This window comes from Canis lupus, chromosome 28 (assembly GCF_048164855.1).
Source record: "Canis lupus baileyi chromosome 28, mCanLup2.hap1, whole genome shotgun sequence".
In the NCBI taxonomy this organism is placed as follows: domain Eukaryota; kingdom Metazoa; phylum Chordata; class Mammalia; order Carnivora; family Canidae; genus Canis; species Canis lupus.
The window spans coordinates 26888984-26915817 of record NC_132865.1 but is presented as its reverse complement, the minus strand read 5'-3'; the positions used below and the strand labels follow the sequence as shown (position 1 = coordinate 26915817).

The window sequence follows — 26834 nt, the reverse complement described above, 5'->3', positions numbered from 1 at the left end:
CCTGTACAGAGAAAGGAAAGAATGTGTCCACTGTCATTTCCTTTACAACATAGGGGATACTATAAAGGGTAGATATCAATAATATTTCTGAGCATCTTAGTCTGAAATTGGGCAAAAGAAAGGAGAAAAGAAAGACACTTGTAGTGGAAAGGGTCCACTACACCCTCCTCAACAAAAGCACTACTAATTCTCAATTTTCAAAAGACATATTATTTAGTTGGTTTTTAAAAATATTTTATTTATTTATTCATGAGACACAGAGAGAGAGAGAGAGAGAGAGAGGCAGAGACACAGGCAGAGGGAGAAGCAGGCACCATGCAGGGAGCCCGATGTGGGACTTGATGTGGGACTCGATGTGGGACTCGATCCCTGATCTCCAGGATCAGGCCCTGGGCTGAAGGCAGCGCTAAACCGCTTGAGCCACCCGGGCTGCCCAAGACATATTATTCAGTTTGAAGCGTGTAGATGGCCACTATGATTACAGTATTTTCAGGGATTTAGACTTGAGAAACCCAGCTTACACAAAACCATGAGCCACCTTCACTACTTCCTAGTTTAGAGAAGAAATGAATTTTCACCCATATACAGAGAAGCCAAAGACAATACTAATAAGTAGAAGGTGAGATGGTAAAGGTCTCAAGCTGAAGCTTCCACATCTAGATCTTTAAAACTTTAAGTTTAAGCCCTTGGCTTTAACCACGTATAGGCAGGGCAAGAACAGGACTCTGAGAAGGCTTTAACCATGTAATGCAAACAGAACTGTGCCATCCACAATCTCCCATGTTTTCTTGGAAACAGGTGTAATAATCTAGTTAAAATCAATGAAATCTACAGAATTTCTTATATTTTGATATCTGATACAACCATATTGAAGAAAAGTTGGAATCAGCTAGTAAATTTGAACTTGCACCTATAACCTGGTAATTTTATACATGGGTATATATCCTGGAATAGAGCCTAAATATATAACCATAACTTTTTCACAACTATGAGATCTGTTACAGAAATATTTACAGCAGTATTGTTTGTGAGAGGAAAAACTGAAACTACTGAAGTCCACAAACAGGAAAGTGGATAATTCTGGAATATTCGTACCTGGATTACAATATACATAAATGGTATACATATCAACCATAAGTATACACATCCACATAGATGAATCTCATAAAGTTACCCAAAAAGGGGCAGGTAACAAAATAATACATAGAGCGCAATTCCATGTTGCCAAATGCTGGCAAAAATCAAGCAATGCATTTGTTTAATCATACAGAGTAAAACTCTAAAAAAAAGAGAATGATTCACAGAAGATTCATGATAATGGCTACTTAGGGAATAAGGAAAGAGGATAAGATTCTGGAGGGACAAATGATAGGTCTCAAAGAAGCTAATAATTTTCTGTCTTTTAAGCTGAATAGTGGGCAAAGGGTTATTAGTCTTTGATGCATGTAAGTTTAATATACTCCTTTGTATATAAAATAATTTCATACAAAATTATTAAATTTAATGTACATAAGAATTCATGTTTAAAACATATTTTCACAGGCCTATTGCTCAGGGAATCTGTTTCAGTTGCTTTAGGGAGGAAGAGGATACCTCAGGTTCAGCTTTTTAAAATAAACATCTCAGGTACAACTGGAAGCGGTCCATACAGGTTTATGTACCACCCTGTGAGTTATCAAGTTATACATCAAAGTTTACAGACTTTCTTTTTCAAATGAAATCTTATTTAAAAAAAACACAGTTTGTAAAAAAGGATCAAAACAGAGTTTCTAGTTAGAGTTGGAGAGGACTTATTAATGGGCATTTCTTTCCTCCACAACTGCAGCCTCGGAAAAAAACTCTAGAAGTCCATGATTTCATGACCAATGACAAAGAAACCCCGTGTATCAATCCCATTCAATATATTTCAAAATAAAAAAAAATTATGCAAGCTTGGCTGTAAGACAAAGGCAAGGTGGAAAATAAACCCTGGGAATATTTTAGCTAGAATTTATAAAACGTGTATGCTAGTGTGGCTTGATTATGCACACATAATTTACACAATTTGCATATGTAAAAGTACAATGTCTGGCACATAGTAGGTATGCAGTACCATCAAGTGAATCAATACCTGATTCATTCCAGAACTTTGGATAAAAATAAGATTTAAGGCAAGAGACTTGTTATTCTGTGATTCTAACTTTTGGTTGCAATTTACAACATAGTACTAGCCACAACTTCTTCCATTGGGATGCTTCCAGGCAACAAAAGTAATGGATTTGTTAAGTTACCCTCAGCAAACCACAGCACCCGAACACCTGCTGAAAGAAAGAATTTTCTAGTTACAAATGTAGTTTGAACATGCTGTCTAGAGCAGATCTACTCTGCATGAAACATGTAGCCAAAGTGAGAAAGGAATAGAATGGAATATTCAAATAGGAAAAAATAGGTGGGTGGCTACATATTGGTGTAAATGGAACATCATGTAGAGAAATGTGTTCTTTCTTTTTGAATTTACATTTTACACACAAATTGTATAATTAATACTTGGCCATAAGCAACACTTCATGAAGTGGCTTTGGAACGATTTGCTAAATTATTGCCACATACAGAACCCCCCCCCCCCCAAATATTGGTTAAGACTTAAACTATCTATAATGGCAAAAGAACACAGAAGTTAGTATTCTGAGTGAAAAACCCTTCTCGTCATAAGCCCATTGGTTTCTGTTGATTCTCTTGGCCTTCATTCAAGAGAAGCTGGCATGGGCTGTTGCCTAGCAACAGCATGCAGTGCACTTTTCTACCAGCCCGTGAAAATGCTGTCTCTGGACCTCATGCCATTTAGCACCATGGTTTTGTAAATGATGACAATCTCTTAGGAACTTTTCTTTCCTCTATTTAAATGAGTGCCTGAGGAAGACTATTTTAGTACTCATTCCTTCAACTTAAATATTGCACTTGGCTTAACAAAGACCAAAAAATAAGCAGGTATATCCATTGGTAACTCTCCATTTCTCTGACCACAGGTAGAGAAACTAGTAGGAACACACATCTTATTGAGAACTGCAGAATATTTTCTTTGAATGAACTGTGAGTATTTAATGCCATCCATACTAACATTTAATCAGTGCCTCTTATGTATTTAGGATATGATATCTCAGCAACACAGGCACTGTTCCTAAACTCATGGAACCTACTTGCCTATTCTTGAATCTCCCTAGAGGTTAAATGTTCACCCGTAAGAACACATTCCAAATCCTTGTGTATCCCAGCTAAAAGAGAAGTCCTACTTTTTTAAAACCAAGATATATTTTCAAGACCAGTTCATATGACTAAAATCCTGGTTTGTCAGGGCCAGGTGAATCCAAGTTAGGAGCTCCAGAAAATCAAATAAGCAGGACAGGAATCCTATCTGTGTGAGGGTACCATGCTCCACAGAAATGGTAACAACATTTTTGAGACTCTTGGTCATACCACATGACTGAGATTCTTGAATCAAAAACAAAGGATGAAGGTTTTCAAAGGAAGTATCTCTGAAAGGCCAGAAAGTAACTTCCCAACAGTAAAGAGAGGATTAGAGGATCTGTGTTCATCCTGTATCCTAGCATACAGATTCAAGGACACCTAGAGAATATGACAGGGACTTCATTCAAAACATTATCAAAGCCATTCAGTGAGAATATGTTCTAAAATCCTCAACAGAGAGAACCAAGAGAGCATGACAACTCTGAGAACCCAAATGAAATCTGGCCACATAGATTTCTTTAGAGAGTCATGTCACTTAGGAAGAAAATTCTTCCAATTTGAGGAAGAATAGAACAAAGCTACTAACAAATGTTTGGGAGTAGAAAACAATGAGAATATTCAAGAACCACAATTATTCAACAAAGCATGAGTAACTGAGACTTGTAGGAAAGGGACAGGGGCCACCAGGATGGGTAGAAAAGTATCGAGGCAAATACCTAGTGATTGTTATGAAAGTTTGTATGGCATGATTTTCATTGGAAATATACAAACAGATCTTGAGAAAGCAGTATGGTCCTCAAGTTGATTTAAATATGAACCAACCACTATTCAAATTTGTCACAATGAACCTAAATCCAAAGAGTCCACATGCTCATGAAAGACTGGAAGACATCATTAGGTTGTCTAGGTTTAGAGTTTAGAGTTCTTTGACTGTTTTAGACTAGAGATAGATGAGATAATTTTTTAAATTTCAGGAAAGGAAGAAAAGAAGAAGAGAGAGAGAGACAGAATTTCACCAGAAGATTGTGTTATGAAGAAAATTTTTGAACTGTTCTAGCCTGATTGTTACCTTATTTAAAACCAGCTAAGTGCTCTCTCTCTCCCAATTTTTTTAACTAAAAAATAAAAGAGGCAATGCAAAGTTCTCTCAAACTTTTTTTCCCTACAGACACAAGACTTAATAATGGAAAAGTAATTCTATAATTATACTTACATGATGAGCAATTTCTTTTTTTTAATTTTTTTTTTATTACTTATGATAGTCACACACAGAGAGAGAGAGAGAGAGGCAGAGACACAGGCAGAGGGAGAAGCAGGCTCCATGCACCGGGAGCCCGACGTGGGATTCGATCCCGGGTCTCCAGGATCACGCCCTGGGCCAAAGGCAGGCGCCAAACCTCTGCGCCACCCAGGGATCCCGAGCAATTTCTTAAAAACAGAAAAATAGAGATTCAGAGAGACCCCATGTCAATTAAAATTCCATGTTCTTGGTTGATACAAATTACTTTAGTGACATCTCTACGTGTACATAAATATACTACTTTTAATGGCCTTTTTATGGCTCTATGTGCTCTTTCTTTAGAGAGAAAGAGTGAGCATCAATGGTGGGGAGGGTCAGAGAGAGGGAGTGAGAGAATCTTAAGCAGGCTCCATGATCACTGTGTAGCATGAAGTGGGGCTTAATCTCATGACTGAGAGATCATGATGTGAGCTGAAATAAAGTCAGATGCTTAACCCACTGAACTACCTAGTCACCCCTATGTGTAAAGTCAGATGCTTAACCCACTGAACTACCTAGTCACCCCTATGTGCTCATTTTTTTAATAGTATAGACTACCTATATAAACTCACACATACATGGCTTAAATTATTGGCTACTGCCACAAATATTTCAGGATCTGTCCCCAACGCACCTCACAACTCTTGTCTTTTTCAAATTTCAAGATGTGCCAGGGATTTCCTCCTTTTTAGGCCTCATCTGCAAATTTATCTCCTTTCTCCACATACTGATAGAATAGTCATCTGCATGCTGGAGTGCCCAAAGTCACAGAGCCTCTGCAGTGTAAGTCAGCCAAATAGCACTTATGACTGAGAGTAAGAAGTCTTCCTAGGGGAGGAGACATTTGAGTGGGATTCCTAAAGCCCCATTAGCTCTAACACTTCTTGCCAGCTGTGCTAAGTGATAGAGCTAAGTCCACAGGTGCTCTTGTACACTCAGGAATTACATGGATTCTCTAACATAATTATAGTGGCTATTGTATTGTTTTTAAAAAGAAACATTTCCCCAGGGACGTCTGGGTGGGTCAGGGGTTGAGTGTCTGCCCTTGGCTCAAGTTGTGATCCCAGGGTCCTGGGACTGAATCCCACATCAGGCTCCCTAGAAGGAGCCTGTTTCTCCTTCTGTCTATATCTCTGCCTCTCTCTGTGTGTCTCTCATGAATAAATAAATAAAATCTTTAAAAAAAAATTTCCTCATTGATGTAACTTTACTGATGAGGCATTTTCATCCCCATAGCCCATCCCCAATGAGGCTGGGAAGAGATGAGGCTGTAACTCAGGACTCATCTCCAGAGGAAAGAATAAGTGGAAAGAAATCCCACTCCTTCCAGCCCAGGAGGGTGGGGGGAAGAGGGAGAGGTGGGAAGAGAAGTCTGGAGGAGGGCTCAGGGATTCAAGAGTATCCAGATTCACTCCCCATGCTGCCTCTGTTAGGAAAGGAGAAAACCAAACACAGGAGGGTATTCCCTGTTTTCCACCTAGGACTCTGAGAGGAGATTGCCCCATAGGGTAAGCACAAAATCAGGAAGTGTCTGGTTTAGCTCCCATAGTTGCCTTCGGCTCCTGTGTGCCATTTAGAGGAAGCTGGAAGTTAGTAGTACTGCCTGATGAGCTTCTAAGGCTGGAGAAGGATGATCAGGCCAGAGACAGAAGGTAAGTTTCAGGCAAACCTCAGGAGCAGAGAAAGAGGGGCAGTGGATCTGGGTCAGCAGGGAGGAGCCCCAGGCCTGTCTATCAGGAAACAGACCCCGAGTTCAGCAGCTGGTGCCAGAGAGTTCCATTGTTCCAGAGACCTGCCCAGAGGCACACACATGAAAAGTACATACATACATTCACAGACACATACACACTCCTCATCTGATCCTAACTTTCCCAGAGGCGGAGGCCTGTTCCACACCCCTACTACCACCAGAGGTTCATGGCACCTGATGTTCCTCAACCACTTACAGTTTACCAAAGGTGACATTTGGGCTGTGCCCATGTCTTTGCATTGCAGTTGTGTCTTGAGGATCCTTTATCCTCTTGTTCAAAGGATAAATTTATTCTACAAAACCTAACCTTAACCTCTGAGAAGACTCACCAGTCCCTCAGGCCAAGATTATCACTCACCACTTGGCTTTGCTGTATCTTGTCTACTCTATGGTAGGACTTATCAGGGATTTGTATGTGGTTTTACCTTCCCTGCCAGACTGAGAAGTCCACCTCCTTCATCTCCATATCTGCAGCTCTAGTGACAGCACCTGGCTATGAGTAGGCACTCATAACCTTATTTGTTAAGTGAATATATAGAAATTAACATAATAGAGGCTTTCTGTTAGGAAGCCAAAAAAATGCTTTTTTAAAGATCTACCTTATGCCAGACACTGTATCATGCATTTTTAAAAGATTTTATTTATTTATTCATGAGAGACACAGAGAGAGAGAGGCAGAGACACAGGCAGAGGGAGAAGTAGGCTCTTCCAGGGAGCCTGATGTGGGACTCAATCCCGGGACTCTGGGACCATGCCCTGAGTGAAAAGCAGACGCTCAACTGCTGAGCCACCCAGGGGCACCAGTACCATACACTTTTTTATACATAATTTCATTTAATCCACACACCAACCTGCAGAGTAGGTGTTATCATTGTCATTGTACAAATGAGTACTCTGAGGCTCTGGAAGGATGAAGGGACTCATCCAGGATCATCTAACTAGGAAGTAAAGGGCCAGGGTTAAAATCTATGCCTTCTGACTCCAATAGAAGGACTCCACAACACCAGTTTCTAAATAGCTTTCACCACTGCACTCTACTAGAGTAGAAAGGTTGATATATCTTAAAAAAAAAAAAAAAAACCAAAAACATGAAAACTATGGCTTATATTTTAACATCTCTTCATATGATTATAATTTAATAGCATCAATTCACATTAGTCACTTAAATTCTCTGTCCTAGTGGGTAGCCAGTAGGGTAAGGAGGAGACTGGAAGGCATCATGCCAATATCCCCCACCTTGTCACAGGCAGCCAATACCTCACAATAGTTATTGGATCTCCATGAGACTATGATCAAACAATGAATAAATGTTGTTGGAATCAACTGTGAGGCCGCAGCTGCAGGAATAAGGACTAGAGGGTGACTTCAACAAAACCAAGTGAAGTGTTTTAATGATGGATACATTTTTCAATGAGATGAGTTTCTTCCAGACCCTACTGGGTGTTTCTTTGAGCTATCATGGTGAGTCATGGGTTTGACAAAGCTTTCCCCCACAACTTTGAGACATTAGGAGGTTGTCAGAAAACTCACAATTGTGGTGGAGATTTTTTGAAGTTGTACAGAATTACCAATTAATGAGTTCTCATATTATTCTTTTATAGCTGGGTGCATCTGGAAGAGACTCAACCACAAAGGGGCCCAGGTTCATATATCATTAATTCTAACTTCCAGAGACATATCTGGTCTCACTGTTACCTACTCTATTTGCTTTTGTATTCTGGAGACCTGATAGCTCCAATTAATAGACTGATTAGTAAAATCTTTAATTCTTTTCAAGTAGTTCTTTTTTTAAATTACTGCAGATGCACCAGATCCTCTAAGCAAGGCTATAAAGCATTTGGGTTGCCTGTCTGTAATAAGCTCTGCAAGGCAAATGCCCATGTGCCAGCCCATAAGCGGACATGGAATTATAGAACAGATTACAAATTATGAAAAGTATTTCATTGGTAATAAACACATGCTCAGAAAAGAAAGACAATTGGTCATTACATAATACTCAAAGGGTCAGCTTGGTACCTGGCAGATAATAGATGTTCTTCAATATTTCTCAAATAAATAATGTTGTTAAAAATCCTCACATCAGCCGAAGTATTCTTCAGCTTGCTGTCAAGTTCCCATCAGATACAGATTATAGAGAATAGATTTACTTTTATTCAGAATAATTGTTAAATTTGCCTAAAATTGCAAAGTATAATATCCATATTCCCACCATTCATAATTAATCAATATTAATCTGTGTCATATGTAAGATTTTTAATAAAAGAATAATAACTAACATTCAGTTTTAACCATGTATAGGCAGGATTCCACGTTTTACATACATTAATTTGATTACATCTTTAAAAAAAACTATGAGATAGGGTTGTTACTATCTCAATTTTATAGAGAAGAAACTAAGGCATAAAATTTTAAGATTGTGCCAAGTCATACAGATTTAAGAGACTGTATTAGTTTGCTACAGCTATCATAACAAAGTGCCTCAAGCCACAGAAATTTATTTTCTCATAGCTCTGGAAACCAGAAATCTGAGATCAATGTGTCTACATTTCTTCTGAGGCATCTCTCCTTGGCTTATAGATGCCTGCCTTCTCTCTGTATCTTCACATGATCTTCCCCCGGTGCATATCTGTGTCCTAATTTTCTCTCCTTATAGGAACACCAGTCATATTGGATTAGACCTACCTTAATAACCTTATTGTAACCTAATTACCTTTTTTAAGATACTGTCTCCAAATACAGTAATATTCTCAATACTGGGAGCTAAGGCTTCAACATATCAGTTTCAGGAGGACACACCTGAGCCCATACCAGAGGCAGAACTGGCATTCATTCCCAAGAAGCCATGACCCAAAGCCATGTATGTACTTGCTGTCCACAACACAGCTGTCTCTGATAACAATGAAGTCCTCACTGCACAATTTCTCAAACCCCATCTCCCCATCCCATCCATTCTTCACAGAGACAACACTATCACAAAGTTTATGCTACTTTTAGAAGTTAACCTACATAATAACATGCATCCTTAATCTTATGTTTTTCTACCAAGTATTAAATTAAAAATACCACCTTTCTCCCAACAAGACAAGAATCTTAAAGTGTTTTAACTTCTCTCCAAATAGCATCACACACTCACACCTTTCATGTTATTGGTGCCTAGTATCCTAACCATCATTTTAACCACCTCCTCTCCCAAATGACTTAATAGTGCCAACATGTATTTAGGCTTACAAAATTACAATCGATTGATTTCCTTGATCATGATTTCTTCTTGCATTTGGGTTCATTTTCCAAGTTGCTGAAGTGTCTACATGAACATTTCTCTCAATGAGGGTCTGAAGGTAGGAATGCGCTCCAACTGTGTATATCTGGAAATGTCTTTATCACTTACTTGATAGAATTTTAGGTTCAAGTTATTTTCTACCAGTGCTTTAAGATAGGATTCCATTATTTGTTCTAACATCTATTGTTCCTGGTGATTAACTCCTGTAATTCTAATTGTCATTTGTTTCCAAGTTTGAAAGTAAACCTCATTTTTCTCTCTGGTATCTTTAAGTCTTTTCCCTCTTTTTCCTGAAAGCTCTGCATTTTTATTATGATGTGTCTAGATGTGAATTTGTTTCTATTCACCTGGCTTGAGATGACTATCTTTTTTCCATTCTAGGAAACTCTCAGTCATTTTATCTTTAGTATTCTCTCTTCTATTCTTTTCATTTTATCCTTCTAGATCTCTAATAGAACAAGCTGTTCATTGTACTTCAATATCTTCCATGTCTCTTTACCTTCATTTTCTCTAAGCCCTTGTTTCTGTAGTAAGTTCCGGGAGATTGCCTCAACTCTGTTATCTACTTTACTTCACTAGTTCTCTCTCTTCCTATATCTAGACTATTGTTTATCCTGTAAAGCAAATATTTCCTTCAAAGGCAATATTCTTTCAAAAATCCTCACTTCCCAGAATCCTGTGATAGGCTAACATTTATTTCAAAGAACTTTGTTCATAAAGCCCATAACACTGTAGTGAAATGTTTTCCCCAGATGCAACAACAGTAAAAAAGTCCAAAACCTTATTCAAGTGATCATTTTTAAAGTAGTTCATAGATTAACTATTGTATGCATTGCATTCATCAAGAATCTGTACTAAGAATGGCAGTATAGTCAAGCAATGCGTTTCCAGAAATGGTAATGAAGTGCAGCCAAAATAGAGATAATTATTTTAATTAATGGTAATGATTTTAACGGTTGAACATTTTAACTAATTAATTATGATTGATTGCTTGTTACTAATCAGGAATATGATTTGAAGTTGTAATTGAAAAACCAGGAGCAATAGGTTCTGCAGAGAGCATATTACAAGCCTACTGAGATCAGTGGTATAACTTTTGCCTTGAAAACTGCATCCTGGAGCATTCCACTCCTTTTCCTTCATATGTTCCTTAAAATAAACTGCCAGAACACGGATTTTAGTTCCATGTTTAGGATCCTTAATCAGCAATGCGAAACAAAATTTAAATACATTTGATGTGAAATGTATTATGGTATTATGGCTACAGCTTTTAATACCATATTATTTATCTAAATTTTATTATTAGTCTTCAAGTATAAGTTGTCTCTCTTTAGATAAACACTTTGGATATAAGAAGCTCTCAATTATTCTACTCAGACAACGTGAAACTTTTATGAACTTTTGTTCATAAAATAAGCATTTAATGAGCATTGACTGAGAATAAGTTTTCCATATAAATTATATGTAGTACTTTGGAGATTGGATTGGTAGACCTTTTAAAATCTGACAAACTGAAAATATCACATAGAAAACTGTCAAAACCAATGAGATAAGCTTCTTTTCACTCTTTCATCTATTGTTTTAATGGTTCTATTTAACTTGGAAGGTTACTATGTCAAAATAACCTGGGACTTATCTTGTAGTAATTCATTCTGCATTCATATGTGTTACCTTACTATATGGTAAGGTGACTATTTTCGTCTAATCTTTTACCATAAGGAAAAAGCCATGTTGCCCTACTTCTATTTGTAAGATAAGGAGAGATGAGGGGAGAGACAGAAAGAATAGTTGAATGATAATAAGGCATGGCAGATTTGGCAAAAGGCAGAAGGTCAGTGTAGCTGTGGTACAAGTTGTGAAGATAGGAAAGTGGTAAGAAATAAGACTGGAGGGGTGGATGGAAGCCAAGTTGCAAAGACTCTTGTTTATCATGCTACAGAGTGCTATGAACAAGGAGGAAAGGCTGGAGATCTCTAGGGAGAGAATGACATAATCAGATCTATTTCTAGAATAGGACTGCTTAGATATGGTTAACAATTAACTGGACATAAATATTTATTTAACAATGAAATGTATGGTGAGGGGCACCTGGGTGGCTCAGTGGTTGAGCGTCTGCCTTTGGCTCAGGTGGCGATCCCAGGATCCTGGGATCCAGTCCGTATCAGGCTTGCTGCAGGGAGCCTGCTTCTCCCTCTGCCTATGTCTCTGCCTCTCTCTGTGTGTCTCTCATGAATAAATAAATGAAATCTTTTTAAAATAAATTTAAAAATGTGTGGTGAGTATGGAGGAGGTTCAAGTTTGAGGTAAAAAATTTAGCTCAGTTTGGGACATGTTAAAATCAAGGTGCTGCAGATACTCTGGTTACCTCATGTTTTATCCACTTCTTTCCACCTATCCCAGTCAACTGCACCCCTGAAACATACGGTCCACAGCCATGGTCTCCAGATCATGTATCTACTTTTCAGACTGGACTTGCACAGCCAGGTTCTGCCGCCAGAGGAAGCAAGTGTAGGAGCAGAGCCTGTGCCACTGATTGGCATAGGAGCAAATGCAAAAAAATGTTGCCAGCATTGGACTATTTTTTTCTACATCTCATAGTCTAATCACTGATTTTTCAATCACTTAATGTATACTGCCTCCTCTGACATTATTTTAATCACAGTCTTTAAAAGCATTGGCTCTGAGTCACTTTTGCAGAATGTGTTCAGAAAGAGTGTCTGATCTCTCTTCTTTTCCCTTAGTAAATTTCAGTACCTAATTAGCTACAATTGAATCTTTCGCCCATTGCCCAATCCATCCTAATAAGAATCTAGTTACAGATTTCTGGACTCCTCTCCATTTCCTCTACTCTGTAGTGGCCCAGTTATGATAAATACCAGCACACCCAGGCCCAGAAGACTAGACTCAAAGTCCTTGTCATTCTTCCCATTCATAGTCAAGATTGGACCCAGAGCCTCTGTGATCATGGATTCTTCAGCTAAGGGTCAAGTGACTTAAATGTGAAGAGATGAGATCTGCAGAATGTGAGAGACAAGCAATTCCCCCAACATGTTTTGATATTAGTAGCATTTGCAAACATTTATCCTTTTCATAACCTTGTACTAAACTCTGGGGGCATAAGAAATATCTTTATTCCTCTCAAGTATTATCAAGGTTAAAGTGCACTGTTTATATTTCAGCCAAGAAATTTTTTTTCAAAATCAAGGGGGAAATGGACACAGAGTTGAAGGAATAATGATATTCAGATCATCAGCTTTTTTTTTTTTTTTATCTTGCTGTAGATCGTCCACTCAGATCGTTTACCCTTGGACATTTTTAGTCTCAGGTCAGACTTCCTTCTGCCATTTGGCATTCTCCCAGGCACCATCCTTTTCCATCAGTCAGTGTAAACATTAGCCAAGCATAATTAGGAAGGTAAATCTGCTGTAGAAATGATCATGATTTCATTTAGATTTAGCCAATGTTATACAATGGATAGTCAATTAATTTTCTTTTCCTGGAAATTTAAAAACAAATAACAGACTCATCATCTAGACACATCTAAACTATCTAAGTCATCCACTGCAGCTTGTTTTTCTGATGATAATCCTTTCAGTTATGTTTTCATTTCAATACTAAGAAATGAGTCTTTGGGTAGGAAGATGGAAGGAGCACAGAGAATGAAGGGAAAAGTAGAAAAGGACAGCAATAGAGACCACCATGTATCATAAGACTATTATATAATTTAGGTATTTCAGCTGCAAACAAAATTCACTACTTACACTGGTTTGCAGAACTGACAGTCTGTTTTGCCAGAATGATCAACATTAGCAAGCAGCATCCTACTGTTCAGCTGTAGATTTAGTCTGGAGTCATAGAAGAGGATAATATGCTTACGAATAGCACCTCTCAGAGTGTGAAGTGCACCTCCTGGGCTGGCAATCTAACCCGGGTTCTGGCAGGGTCCCAAGCAAGGTGAAGGAAAAGGGGGGAGAAATGAATGAATAATATTTCCTCTTTTACTTAAGATTTGCCAAAACTAGAACCTGGCATTGAATACTCATAGCTGAAATATTCCATAGATAGTTCCATTCATGTGCTGGATCAAAATTGATATGGCTTAGTAAAGTAGAAAAATGAGCACTGGATGTTCTACCCATATGGTAAAAGTAGGAGCCTGACAACATCTCCCTTTTCTTCTCCATCACCAACTTTTGCATGTTTCTAATGATCTGCCTTCAGAAGGGATCTGAATCTGAAATCCTAATCATCGAGTTTTTAAAAGTTCTTATGACAATGTCTTCAAGATCATGATGTAGGCTGGATGTCCCCAGACAGAGCTAATAGTAATATTCTCTTATGTATGTATATAGCTAGCCACACTCACTAACCACAATGAGTTAAGCATCTCACAGTAAATAATCCTGCTGAAATAAAAGCCTTAGTTTTCTCAGCCCCAAATGAATTATAAAGATAATCCATTTACCAATTATAAATATGCCCAGCGGAAGCTATTATGGTACTGCAAATGTGTATCTTATATCCAAAAATGATGTTATTGTTATATTCTGTGATAGAGTTTTCTCTTTGGATTGTCTCTCCAGCAGTGGTAATGAGTTCACACACAGTCACTGACATGCTTTCTTTCCTTGTTGCTGATGACCAAAATCCTCATTTGTTAGATAGTTGGCCAGAATCAGGGCCATCACAGCAAAATAGTTTAAAGCTTGTAGATTATTGTTACTATCAATGTTACTTTTTTTACTACCAACAAAATCTGCATAGCTTAGAGAGTAAGGTTTTTTTTAATGTGATATCCTACTCTATAAAGCAAGTAAAACACAGTGTGTACATTATATCATAGGTATATTAAGTTGGTTAAGGTAAAGTATTAGTTTCAGTAAATAAAATATTATTAAAAGAAGAATGATTGTAAAGAAGAATTCCTTATATGTGAATGATGATTAAATTGAGTTATAAAGAAAATCAATGGACTCTTCCTCAAAAGACTTATGATATGAGCCCTAATTTTATTTCTTTAGACCAAAAACCTGTATAAAACTTAGAAATTAGAGAACAAAGTGAGGTACAAAGCAATGTTTAATTAAGTCACAAAAACTAAAGAAAATAAAGTTAGAGTTAACTACTCAACATTCATTTTGAAAAACAATTAGCCATGCAAATATATTACTATCTCTTTTGACCTCCAGCTTCAAATAATTTTAGCTTAGGTTTTTAAGAACTCAGTGAAAAGAGTGTCTCTAAATTTAAAATATCATGTCACTGTCAGATAGTAACTTACCATTCCCAGTATTAATCAAGAGTAAATACTAATTAAAAATCAATTTAGTACCTTATTCCATGGTTTTAGATAAACAGATAAATGATAGATGACAAAAAAAGTTTCCTTGAAAACTCCAAATATAGGGTTGCCAGCCTGAGAGGTAATATTGGACTAGAATAATATAATATTATGAGGAAGGAGGGTGTGGATAAGGTGATCTCCTGAAGAGATCTTCCAGCTCTTGACTATATATTTGGATAATAATCAATAGAAGAAAATGTATTATCTTTTTAAATTGACATTATTATTTCCCTCTCCTCCCATTGACAAGACATGTGCTTTGAAGTAGTATGATGTAGTAGATGAAAGCAAGGAATCTGTAGTCAGAAAATACAGCCTTTCCTCTCTCATTTAGAAATGTACTTTCTTTATAATTATAATGGAAATAATAATGAGACTTTCTCCCACATTCCTCACATGGCAAGTGTCAAATGATATAGAAATATAAGACAGTCTGAAAAACCGTAAGTCCTAAAGGCTAAAGCTGAACATTTATTTAGTTGGTTTTTTTAATTTTCATAATGATAAACACTAAATCAGACCTTATTGAAATTGAGGAAATGCATCTTTCTCAATAGATGTCCATGATTTAGAAATTCAATCTGATGTTGAAAGAGTTTAGAATTATTTAAGACTAAGGAACAAAAATACAATATCTATAATTAAAAACTCAGTAGGTAAGTTTATCATCAGAAGACAGGGTTAAAAGAGAAAAAATATTCCAATTAAAGCTTAGGTTAAAAAAAAAGAGTAAAGGGAGGAAATCATAAATATATGGGAAGCATGCTCAGAAGTTCTAATAACATGTTTGCAATTAGAGTTCTAAAACAAGAGAAGAAAGAAAAGGAAACAGAAGAAATATTGGAAGGCATAATTGCTGGGAATATTCCAAGAACATCAAGAGGCTCAGTGAACCTCAAGCAGGATTAAGAAAAAAAGCATTCATAGTCATATCCTTGTCAAATGCTAGAAATCAAAGATAAAGAGAAACATCTCCAAAACAGAAAATTCTTCAAGGAGGCTGCAAAAGAAAGAGTAGCATTAAGGCTGGTAACTGACTTTTTGTCAGAAACTATGAACTCCAAAGAATAATGGAACATCTTTAAAATGCAGAAAGAAAAATCCATCAAGTTAAAATTTTACACCAAGCAAAATACATCTTTTTAAAAATAAAGGTAAAATATTTTGCATAAAAATGAAGATATGCAATGAATAACCAGCAGTCATGTTACCTAAAAAGTGTTTTTTAAGGTAACAGAAGATAATTCCAGATAGAAATACATATGATAAGTAGAAATAGAGCACTAGGAAGAATTTTGTTGCATGAATACAGGGTGTTTAGAACTTCTTCAGCCATCCAACAGACAACAAAAGATATATTCCTGATAAAGAGTATGGTCAAGCCAAAAGACAGACGTCCTTAAGGTATTGTTGAACTACCAAACCATTCTGGAATTAATTTTTTTTTACAAGATTTTATTTATTCGTGAGAGACACAGAGCGAGCGCGAGAGAGAGGCAGAGAGAGAAGCAGGCTCCATGCGGGGAGCCCGACGTGGGACTCGATCCCAGGACCCCAGTATCACACCCCGGGCCAAAGGCGGAGCTAAACTGCCAAGCCACCCAGGCTTGCCCTGGAATTAATTATTAAAGAATTCTTAAGTTATATAATAAATTTCTTATTGTTTAATAAAATATATTTTTTCTTTGAAAAAGCTAGCAATTTTTGCCTCTAACACTATGGCATGTTAGATGCTCTGAGAGATATTCCTTTGGCAGAAAGAATATATTCTGGATAGGACATACTCTTTGTTGCATTGCTTTTCTTGCAGGGAGTATGTGAAGCCTCCAAGGAACACTTTCCTCTCCTTCCTCCCAAAATAATCACCTGTCAGTCAATGGGTTAGGGTTGTCCTGTGGGTGCATGTTAGTATCACCACTGTTTTGTGGATAATGAGATGTGGTACAATGTTAAGGTGGAATAACTAAGCCTGGGACTCTGTGCTAACCAAGACCAAGAAGAAAGGCTAAAGGAAAGTCTTCTGTGGAGGAAAACTATTCTAATTTAGATCCATATGATTCCCACAGGTTAAAATTAAGCAATGAGCTTATGAATTTTTAAAAATCACCAAGCATTTAAATATGCAAACTACCATATGTAAAAGTTAGAAGAAGTTGTAAACAACAGAACTGGCTACCCAAGAAGGCTGCAGATACAGGAAATACAACATGATGACACGTAAGAAAAGTTTTTTATAAAATGCATAATAATGAATATGAGCAAATAACAAGAAATTATCCAAGTGAACAGGTAGACTTGAAAAACAATGAAATATATATATATATATACATATATATATATATAAAACTCTTAAATTAAAAAAAGTTAATGGACAGAATAAGCAGCAGATCATGCACTGGTGTACATAAACTAAGAGCAATCTGATAAAAATGTCCACAAAGTAGCACAGTGAGATAACAAAATATAAAATATTAGGAGAATAAGAAATATGAAGGGTAAAATGAGGATATAACTGATCAGAGACACAAGAGGCAAGAATGGGAGAATAGAAGGAAAGGCAATATTTGAAAAGTTAATTGCTAAAAGTTTTCCAGAACTAATACAAATATGGGTTCATGGATCCAGGAAGCATACAGTATCCCCCACAAGATAAATAAAAATAAATTCATATCTACCACATAGTAGTAAAATTACAGAGCACCACAGATCTTTAAGGGAGCAGGAGATAAAATTCATATCACCTACAAAGAAAGGACAATTCAAATGACAGAGATTTCTCAGCAGTAGCAATGGAATCCAGAAAACAATAAAATATCTTAAAAGATGTTGAAAAAGTAGCTTAGCCTAACTGAACTACTATAACAAAATACCATAGACTGAGTGGCTTAAATAACAGACATTTATTTATTACAATTATAGAGGCTTGGAAATCAGTATTCTGCAAGTTTCACTATGACATGTCTTAGTGTTGACCTGTTTTTGTTGATTTTGAGAGGAGTTTTCTGTGCCTCTTGGACTTGAGTGCACATTCCCTTCACCGGATTAGGGGAGTTCTCAGCTATAATTTGTTCAAATAAACCATCTGCCCCCTTTTCTCCCACTCTTCTCCTTCTGGGGCTCCTATGATACAGATATTATTGCACTTTGTGGAATCTCTGAGTTCCTTAAGTCTATATTCATGATCTAATAGTTTTCTTTCCCTCTTCTTTTCAGATTATTTTCCATAATTTTATCTTCTATATTATCTACTTATTCCTCTACTTCTTCCATCTTTGTTGTGATTACATCCTGTTGATTTTGCATTTCAGTTCTAGCATTTTTATTTGGCCTGACTAGTGTTTAGGTCATCTATCTTTACAACAAGAGCTTCTCTGGTGTCTTCTATTCTTTCAAATCCAGCTAGTATTCTCATGACTGTTGCTCTAAATTCTTATTCAGATATATTGCTTATATCTGTTTTGAGCAAATCCCTGGCTGTGATTTCTTCTTGAGCTTTCTTTTGGGAGAATTGCCCCCATCTTGTTATTATGTCTAGATTTCCATCTTTCCTATATTATGAAAGCTTGTTATGTTTCCTGCTCCTGAGAGTAATACTTTATTAAGAAGGGGGTCATACACTGTCCAAGGCCCAACATCTCAGAATTGCTTCTGGTATATAATGTGTGCACTCTGCTGTTGTTTTGGCTGCTTTTCCCACAGGTCCATCCTCTGCAGTCCTTCCTTGCTTGCAAGGGGGAGTGTTTGGACCTTTAACTAGGTGTGCTTTGATGTATTTGTTAAGCCTGATTTGAAAAAAAAAAAAAAAAAAGCTTTATCTAAGAAATGAAAAAAGGAAAAGGAACAAAAAAGGAAACAGTCAAAAAACTATTAGCTTCCTTCGAAAGAAAGAAAGAAAGAGAAAGAAAGAAGAAAGAAAGAAAAGAGAAAAGGGGGGAGGGTACACAGGAGAGAAGCCTGGTGTAAAAAAAGAGAAAAGGAAACAAATGAACAAACGAACAAAAAACAGTCAGATCTTCCCTTCTAAAGATGCCCCTGCTGGGCATAGAGGAATAAAGGACTCCAGCTTCCACTGGAGGTGCTGTCTTTCTCTCTGAAGTCTGACTGTGCTGGGGGAGCAGGGGTAGTGGTGTGAAGTGGGGTGAAAGATGGCATCACCCCACCCTCTCATCCCCAGTGAGGGTAACTTTCAGCTACCACTGTTCAGGAGGTCCTCATAGAAAAGTGAACAACCTCCCCTCCTGTGTCCTAGGCCCTTGTCAGATCTCCACCCTTAATCTATCTATGCCTCAGCCATTGGCACAGCTGGCACTACAGTTCTCCTATTTTATCTATGGATGGCAGCTGGGATTCAAAACTCCAAATCTTAAAACACCTGGCAAGGCACAGACCCACTATCCTCCCCTAAAGGAGAGCCTCGCAGTGTTGTGTCAGCACCATTCCATCCCAGAAAAGCAGTCACACAGCCACAGAACTGCCTGGAATCTATGGTGAAGTGCAGAGAAAGGCTGCAATCAGATTATCTGCCATCTGCTAGCACCTCTGTCCCTGGCTCAATGGTGTCCAACAGGACCTTTGTCCTTGGAGAGGCAGTACTCCTGGAAGAGGGACATTCATTCTCTCCCAGAGCAACCCAGGTGATCCTCACACCACAGCAGCTTGTGTGAATCCTATATGCTGCTTTCTCTCCTGTTCTATACCTCTCTCCTTGACTTCTCTCCACAAAAAGATCTCCCTCTCCTTTGCTGCATGTGGCTTTTCGCTCCTCAAATTCACAACTCCAAACCTTACATCTGCCATGTTCTCTCACTCCAATTGTGCAGATTGTTTTCTTAACCTTTAGATCGATTTCCTAGTTGTTCAAAATAACTTCATGTTGATCTGTGTTTATCTAGCCCATGGTCCCCCTACTTTCTGCCATCTTAACTCCTCCTCTGGTAGCTGGGAAATCTGATATTAGGTTGCCAGGATGGTTGGGTTCTGGTGAGAATCCTCTTCCTTGCTTATAGATGACTGCCTTCTCGCTGTGTCTTCATGTGGCAGAGAGGGAAAGCTCTAGTATTTCTTCTTCTTGTAAGAGCACTAATGCCATCATGTGAGGCATCCTTTTTTTTTTTTTTTTTTTCATGTGAGGCATCGTTATGACCTCATCTAAACCTAATTATCCCCCAAAGTACCCCCCTCCTTATACTATTTCACACTGGGGGTTAAGACTACAACATATAAATTGGGGGAGGGGGGACAAAAATATTCAATCCATAACAACAGATATCAACCTTGAATTTTTTACCTAAATTCTCTAATTAAGCTAAATACACTCAGAGATAAATAAAAAATGAGAGTTTACCACTAAAAAATTTATACCACAGGAATTTAGTACTTTTGAAGATTTTATTTTTAAGTAATCTCTAGTCCTAATGTGGGGCTTGAACTCATGACCCTAGCTCATGAGTTGCATGCTCCACGAACTGAGCCAGCCACGTGCCCCTCATTAATTTAACTATTTTTGAAAGAGGAAAATGACTCCAGAATATTTTAGGATTAAAGAAGAATGATAACAAATAAAATTATAAACATATGAAAATCTAACAAATATTTACATAACAGAATGTTAATAATATCTAAGTTATAAGGCTGGACAAGAGCAAAACTAAAGTGTCTTTCTCTCTGAAGTCTGACTATGCTGGGGGAGCAGGGGTGGTGGTGTGGAGTGGGGTGAAAGATGGCATCACCCCACCCTCTCATCCCCAGGGAGGGTAACTTAGTGTAACAATTACATTCAATTTAGAAAGGATGATCAAATTTAAAGTGTTGTAAAGCCCTGATACTAAAAATGTGGTCTATTGATTGCCAACATCAGCATCACCTGTAACTTTCTGTGACATTCAGACTCTCAAGCCACTTTACCAAGATTCCCAGGTAATTACATTCACACTAAAGTTTAAAAACTGTTTAAAGTTCTATAATTGTTTATAGAGGATGATTAAAATATTGTACAAATGCAAATTTAATTTAGTTTATATATGATAAAATGTCAAGGGTAATCACCTAAAAATTAAAAAAAAAATGAAATTTAAAAAAAAAACACTGAAGCCTTCGTCTCATTCTAGAGATTGTGATTAAATTGGCCATTGGTATGGGGCTGGGATCATGATTTTTGAAAGTTCCTCCAGATACCTGTGACGTATAGTCAAAAGTGAGACCCACTGCACCAAGTAACTGAACTAACATAAATATTTTCTTAGTATCTGAAACTTGGTGGGGCTAAATATAAAATAAATACTCTTCAATATGTCCTAAAGAAAACAAGGTATATCCAACTAAATAACAAATGCTTGTGCTTAAGAAGGAGTAACTTTTCTGTCTTGAATAATGGTTGACTAATATCTTTTCTTTTCACTATGGAAAAAAGAACTTACCTCCTGAATAGAAGGATGGGAGTTATGGAAGGCTAGTAATATTGAAGTAAAGTAGAATAACTTTTTGCATACTTAGAGGTCTGGTGTTTTAGGGTTTAATAGCACCTTATTGACTATACAGTTTTCTGAATCTGACTATATCTTACTTTTACCAGCATATTGTACATTTTCATATATTTTTATGTTACTAATTAGTGTGCTTCCACTTCAGCCTGAAGAATTCCTTTCAGCATTCCTTTTAAGGTAGGTTTAGTGATGATGAATTTCCTCAGCTTCTGTTTTTGGGAAAGTCTTTATGTTTCCTTTATTACTGAAGGACAGCCCTGCTGGGTAAAGCAGTCTGGATGGCAATTTTTTTTTTCAGCTCTTTGAATATATCATCCCACTCTTTCTTGGTCTGCAAATTTTCTGCTGAGAAATTTGTTGATAGCCTTGTGGGAGTTCTCTTGCTGCTTTTAAAATTCTCTGTCTCTGATTTTAGACAGTTTCATTACCATGTGTCTTGAAGAAGAGTATTTTAGATTGAAATTATGGAGTGACCTATTAGCTTCATGAACTTGGATGTCTTAATATCTTTCCAGGTTTGGGAAGTTCTCAGCCATTATTTCTTTAAGCAGCTCTCTGTCCCCTTCTCCCTCTCTTCTCTTTCTGGGACTCCAATAATATATAGTTTCTCTTAATGGTGTCTCATAACTCTCAAAGAAAAATTCTTTTTTATTTTATTTATTTTTCTGCTCCTCTGACCGAATAGTTTTAAATGATCTGTCTTTAAACTCACTGTGTCTTCTTCTGCTCTGTCTGGTCTGATGATGAAACTCCCTACTGAAATATATATATATATATATATATATATATATATATATATATATATATATATATATATATATTTGTGTGTATATATATACACATATATATATAAATATATATATATACATATATATATAAATATATATATATACACACACACACACACACACACACAGATAGAGAGAGAGAGAGAGAGAGAGCATGAGCAAGTGGGACGGGCAGAGGGAGAGAGAGAATCTTAAGCAGGCTCCACACCCAGCACAGAGCCAGACATGGTGCTCCATCTCATGATTCTGAGATCATGATCTGAGCCAAAATCAAAAGTCAGATGCTTAACTGACTGAGCCACTTAGATGCCCTCCTACTAAAACCTTGAGTTCAGTCATTGTATTTTGAGCTCCAAAATTTCTGTTTAGGCCTTTTTAAATGTTTTCTTTCTCTTTATTAAACTTCTTTTTTTGTTCTTGTATTGTTTGCCTGATTTCATTAAGCTGTGTATCTAGAAGACCATCTCTCTGAGAACTTTTAGAACAATTATTTTTAATTCTTTGTCAGGCAATTCATGTATCTCCATTTCTTTGGAATCAGTTACTTGAAGTTTATTGTGCTTTGGTAGTGTCATATTTCTTGATTCCTCATGATTCCTGTAGACTTGTGTAGGTGTCTGCACATTTGGAGAACCAGTCATTTCTTCTAGACATTATAGGCTAACTTTGGTATGGAAATACATTCACCTTTCAACTATAGGTGGGAGCATGTTGGAGCATGCTGTTACCCTGGGTCTAGTAGTAGAGCATCAAGTTCAGGGACATGTCGCATCTCCAGGTTTGGGGTCACGTGATGCTTCATTGGTTCAAGACACTGGAGCCCACAACAGCTGTTTAATCTTTGGCAAGGTCCTGTAGGGGGTTTCAGTGGCTATAGGGACTGTTGGGGTTTTCAATGGCACCTCAAGGTCCACTGGATAGGGACCACAGCAGGCAGCAGTGGTGGCCAGAGCCAGTGATGTGCACACACTTAGCTATGGGGACCAGCTATAGGTGCCTGTGTAGTGGCAGACACTACAACCAGGTGCCTGGTTGCAGACATACACATAGTGGTAGGGGCCAAGATCAGCAGCAAGGATCAGGGCCAACTGCAGGCACTGACAGCTATAGAGGCCCTGGCTATAAGTGTGTGTTTATGTGGCTACAAGATCACATCTTGAGCATGTGACCAACACCGGAACCAGTGTCAGGAGTTGGAACAGGAAACTGTAGGTACATAGCTAAAGAAGCTAGCTCAAGTGAGCCCATTGGTACAGGTCAGTGACTGGAGATAGAGTTGGATCTAGACTCACAAGTAGCTATGGGGGCCCTGGCTATTGACATGCACTCCTGTTCCTACAGGATCTCTCCACTAGCATGCACACAGCATTGAAGGCCAGTGACAGGGGTGAGCCAGGGGTATGCAGGTGCACAGCTAGGAGGGCTAGTTGAAGGTGAGCCCAGTAGTACAGGCCAGTAACTGGAGATAGGGCCAAATTTGGGTGGACAAGCAACTATGGGAGCCTTGGTTATTGGCATGCACTCTGTGGCTGTAGGATTTCTCCAAAGTGACATGACAATAGTAGCCATGGTGAGTCAGGCTGGCAGTATGCAACTGTACAGCCTAGCCTCAAGCATGCACATGGCAGTGGGAGTCAGCATCTGGGCCAACATATTGCATTCACATAGCCACAGAGGCCTGAGCCGGCTGCCAGTGTGACTCCAGTTGGGGTAAGAGGGATGAGATAGTGTGGAAAGAATCAGGTAGCTGATATTGGTAAAGAATACATATGGGGCAAAAAACAGTGAAATCTGCTGGGGGTCTGTGGCAGCCTTACTAGCCATTGGTTTCTTCAGTGGTGAAAGCTGCTCTGCAGAGCAGGTCACTGAAAACCATGGCCACTCCCACTGCATGAATAATACTGTACCTCTGATCTTCTTCCTTGTTCCTGGCCATCTCTATGTTTCAGCTTGGCCAGGTTCTGGGTGGGGTGAAACCAAAGGAGATCCTTCATGTGATGATCCAAAAGGCTGGGGATGCTGGTTAATCACCACTCTCCCTTTCCTGACAAGGGGAATTCCCTCTAGCTGATAGTTCCCTCTTGGTGCTGAGCTGGTCGATGGGATGATGCAGGCAAAATGAAGCTGTTCTTCCTCTTCTCATTATGCAGTTATTCTCAGGTGTTTTATTCCACTATCTTGCTGAAATTTCTTATATAGACACATGAGCCCACCCAGAGCTGTTTTTGCTGTGGATAGCTGTATAATTGTTGATCTTTGAGGGAAGGGGGATGGAAGCTAGGCTTTCCTACTTTACCAACTTGGTTATATCACTCCAAATATTTCTAAATATAGTCACTGTTGATAAGGAGTTCTCTGGGCAAGCTTTCATTACTAAATGGTTGCTCATAATATTCTCTGAAGCAGCACTATCCAGTAGAATTTTCCACAAAGGGAAATCTGCTACCCATGTGTGTGTACTGAGCATTTGAAAAGTGGTTACTACAACTGAGGCACTGAATTTTTAATTTTAATTAATTTTAATACATTTAAACTTAAATAGCCACAGGTGGCTAGTGGCTACCATATTGTTCAGTGCAGTTCTACAGTCTGGCTACTCAAGGTACATTATCAAAGTTCACCAGTATCACTATCACCTAGGAGCTTATTAGAATCTTGGACCCCACATCAACTGAATTAGACAATACATTCTACATGATCCCTGTGATAATTCATATATATATTGAAGTCAATTAGGCCTGTTTGGGAGATTTTGCTTTTTAAATGAGGCTACATTAATTGGCTGGAGTTTTGGTTGTTTGTTTTGTTTTGTTTTAATGTTTTCTCATTCTGAAAGAATAAATCAAATGACTGTCTAGGCCTGAATCCAAGGAGTATAAGACCTTAAACATACCATGTCTTTGTGTCCCAGTTTCCATATATCTCACATACAAATCTCAGTTCCATAGCAACCTATGTCACAAGATTGTATATGGGATTTTTTTTAGCACCCTGCAATTATAAAGTATAATTTGCAATAGGGAATAAGCATAATTTGAACTAGATAATGTTATCCCTGGAAGAGGCTATACAAACAACATTTAATAACTGAGAAAAGTCAGGCCTTCAAAGTTCATTTTCCCTGATTTCACCCTTCCAGGCATCTCTTGTTGTCTCATGCCCCCAAGCCCACCTCTACTCCTTCAAATGCCCCTTTACCAGATAGACCAACATATGGGCAACATGCAGACAGCTATTGATCAACAACTTGCTTTTCCCAGTGGGTTGTAATTGGCTGTTCAGGGCCATGTGTCTGTGACATTGCATGTGTTCTCCTTACCCAGAATTTTCTTTCTTGCCCTGACTGGCAAAATTCAACTCATATTTCAGTATGCTGGTCATTCTTTTGTCTCTGCCCCTAAGCAAAGAAAATGAATCCCTGCCTCTTCTAGAGCTTTATGATAACCCATATCTACTGCCATATGGCATGTATCACATAATAATGTAGAGGTTTATTTATCTGTCTCTCCCCCTCACTACACTATTAGCTCCTCGAAGAAAGAGAAACTACATCTAATTAAACTTTATAACCTTTGGGACCAGTACAATATTGACATATAGTTAGAGTTCAATGAATATACAATGAAATAAAAAGAATGGATGTTTCTCCAAGGTCATATGGCTTTGGTAAGAGCTGGAAAAGGAACCTAGATTTTCCAATTCCTCTCCAGGCTAGTGTACTTTCTACTACATCCTATAGCATGTTTTGGCACAGATAACAATCTTCAAATATTTGAAGCAACAGTTTAGAAAGAGAATTCCGTTTTCCAAAGGGATATAGGTCAAAAGAAGAACAGAGCAATGACACCTTAAAATTCATCCAGTTTATCAGAGGCTCCCTAAGAGATTGTGTGTCACTTATATACCTGGCGAAATTAAGCAATGAAAATCCAAAAACAAGATCAGGAAAGAAACAAAAACAGAAAATTTGTATTTAGAAATACCAATTTATACCAATTAGACTTTGTGAAAAGATGACAGGCAGTTCTACATAGTCACTGCAATGAGGAAAGTACAAATTTCATCTGCTGTTCTGACTATTAAAGTGCATTATGCTGACACACGTAGAGGTTATCCAGGTAAATGGCCAATAATAATTGAGATGAGCATGTGAGCAAGATTGATTGAGGGAGAGAAGGAAACACACAAAGATGGAAGGAATGTATGCAGGTGGTAAGAGAGGGCAGAGGGACAGAAGGAAGGAGCTTGGATAAATAGCTGAAGATTTTAAAATTTACTTAATGGCAAAACTGATTTAATATTTACATATGAACAAAGGGCACCTAGTCCCCACCCCCCTTCTTTTATCAACTATGAAGGGTTCTCTTCCTTCTATTCTTATTTCCTTATATTTGAGTGGTTCTGTTAAGAATAGGTGAAGACAGTGAGTAACCAAGCAGACATTCACACATTCTAAAATACTTCTCAACTCTGTTTCAGTTTTCTATTGCTGCGTAACAAATTACTACAAACCTAATGGCTTAGAATGACACTAATTTGATATCTTACAGTTCTACAAGTCAGAATTCTAACACAGATCTCACTGGAATAAAATCAAGGTGTCAACAGCACTGTGCCCTTTTTTAGAGATTTTATGTGAGAGAATCCATTTGCTACACATTTGAGTTGTTGGCAGAATTCAGTTCC

At 37.8% G+C, this 26834-nt stretch overlaps 2 long non-coding RNA genes across 2 annotated transcripts in view; both read left to right on the top strand.

The window, feature by feature from the left end:
* Window positions 1–2682: 2682 nt before the first annotated feature.
* On the top strand, window positions 2683–4366 carry LOC140620339 (uncharacterized). The gene is made up of 2 exons (XR_012020129.1): window positions 2683–3069; window positions 4200–4366. It is a non-coding gene; the product is annotated as an uncharacterized lncRNA (long non-coding RNA).
* A 3191-nt stretch (window positions 4367–7557) lies between these two features.
* Window positions 7558–26834, top strand: part of LOC140620338 (uncharacterized) — a 31554-nt gene continuing 12277 nt past the window's right edge. The window contains exon 1 of the long non-coding RNA XR_012020128.1: window positions 7558–7715. This is a non-coding gene — a long non-coding RNA (uncharacterized lncRNA). The remainder of the gene's footprint in view (window positions 7716–26834) is intronic.